Source organism: Arachis stenosperma, chromosome 5 (assembly GCF_014773155.1).
Source record: "Arachis stenosperma cultivar V10309 chromosome 5, arast.V10309.gnm1.PFL2, whole genome shotgun sequence".
Lineage (NCBI taxonomy): Eukaryota > Viridiplantae > Streptophyta > Magnoliopsida > Fabales > Fabaceae > Arachis > Arachis stenosperma.
The window spans coordinates 59,319,273-59,321,210 of NC_080381.1; the positions used below are offsets into that span (position 1 = coordinate 59,319,273).

At 41.0% G+C, this 1,938-nt stretch overlaps 1 non-coding gene across 1 annotated transcript; it reads left to right on the forward strand.

Annotated features, from left to right (window-relative positions):
- Positions 1-261: 261 nt before the first annotated feature.
- Positions 262-365, forward strand: LOC130983615 (small nucleolar RNA R71). The gene has a single exon (XR_009087597.1). It is a non-coding gene; the product is annotated as a small nucleolar RNA R71 (small nucleolar RNA).
- The last annotated feature ends 1,573 nt before the right edge of the window (positions 366-1,938 follow it).

Below are 1,938 nucleotides of genomic sequence, written 5' to 3' on the forward strand. Positions count from 1 at the left end.
GTGAGCTCTGCTAGTTGCTTGGCAAACACCTTGTTTTGGGCTAGAATTGTATCAACATGGTTCAGCTCCATGACTCCCTTAGTGTTGTGTCTCTCTGAAGCATAGTAGTACTCATTCTCAGCCACTGTCTCAATCACTTCAATGGCTTCTTCCACAGTCTTTTTCCTGTTCAATGAACCTCCTGATGAATGGTCTACAGCCTTCCTTGATTCATAAGAAAGTCCATCATAGAAAATATGCAATTGCACCCAGTCATGGAACATGTCTGGTGGGCATTTCCTTGTCAAATCCTTGAACCTCTCCCATGCCTCGTAGAGAGTTTCACCATCTTGTTGTCTAAAAGTCTGAACCTCAGATCGAAGCCTATTGACCTTTTGTGGGGGGTAGAAACGTGTCAGAAACTTGCTTTCCACCTCATCCCAGGTTGTTAGGCTCCCCCTTGGGAATAATTCCAGCCACTTAGCTGCCTTGTCCCTAAGTGAAAATGGGAACAAGAGCAGTTTATAGGCATCTTTCTGGACTCCATTGGACTTCACAGTGTCGCAAATTCTCAGGAATTTTGTGAGATGTTGGTTTGGATCTTCATTAGCACTCCCACCAAATGAACAATGATTCTCCACCAGTGATATTAGCTGTGGTTTGAGTTCAAAATTGTTGGCCTGAATGGGTGGTTTCTGAATGCTGCTACCACAATTCCCAGAGGTTGGGTTTATGTATGAACCAAGAACCCTCCTCTCGGGAATGGCATTGTTTCCATCAGCTCTCTCATGGTTGTGAACTTCTCTATCCATGTTGAGATCTAGAGCTTCCTCAAAATTGTCCTCAGATTCTCCTTCAGATTCTTCTTCTCCCAGTACTCTCTTCCCTCTTGCTTCCCTTCTAAGTTTATGAAGGGTCCTCTCTGGTTCGGTATATGGAGGAGTTGATGTCTCTCCTCTCCTACCTGTCATACAAGAACACAGCACAGGCAACAAACAAGTGAAATACTCTTGGTTAATGGAAGAGTATGGTTAGAGCAGTTGAGGAATTAATTCAAATAGTTAGTGAGTCAGTGAGTTAGTTGCTTGAATTTAAAGGCATAAAGAAAGCAAGTAAGTAACAGAGTGCAGAAATTAAAATTCAACAAGTAACTTGAACTGAATTAACAAAACAAGAAAAATGCTCAATCTAGTTAACTTCCAATTTGAGAATTGTCAATCGAAAACCAATCCCCGGCAACGGCGCCATAAACTTGATGCTACGATTTTAGGAAATTGCACGATCGGCAAAAATTCCTTCCGGCAAGTGCACCGGTTATCGTCAAGTAAAAACTCACAATAGAGTGAGGTCGAATCCCACAAGGATTGGTTGAGTGAGCAATTCGGATTAGAAGTGTGTTCTAGTTGAGCGGAATCAAGATTTAGATGAGAATTGCGGAATGTAAAATTGGCGGGAAACGTAAATGGCAAGAAATTGAAATTGCGGAATCTTAAATTGCATGAATTAAAGAGCGAGAAGCTAAATTGCTAAAATTAAAAAGGGATCGGGGTGATTGCATAAATTTAATTGCAGAATGTAAAGAGAAAGTGGTAGATAAGAAATGGGGAATTCATTGGGTTTCAGGAGATATTGAGATCTCCGAATCAAAACATTTTTATCCCTTCCTCAACCAATGCGTTCATTGAATTTTGCTTGGCAATCTTATATGATTGGATCCCAATCCCTTGGCTCACCAATTCTCTCTAAAAACAAACAAATTCCCAATCCCTTCGTTTAAATGTTCATAAGAAGAGATGACGCTCGATCACTGATTATACCACACAGTTTCATGAACCACAATTTGGTAGGATTATATGTCACAATATCCATCCAAACCCCAATCCAATTCACTGTGAGAAAGCTTCTCTAGCATGAATCCTCCATTCCTTTCCCAAGGTTCCGAAGGATTCCAATTATGGA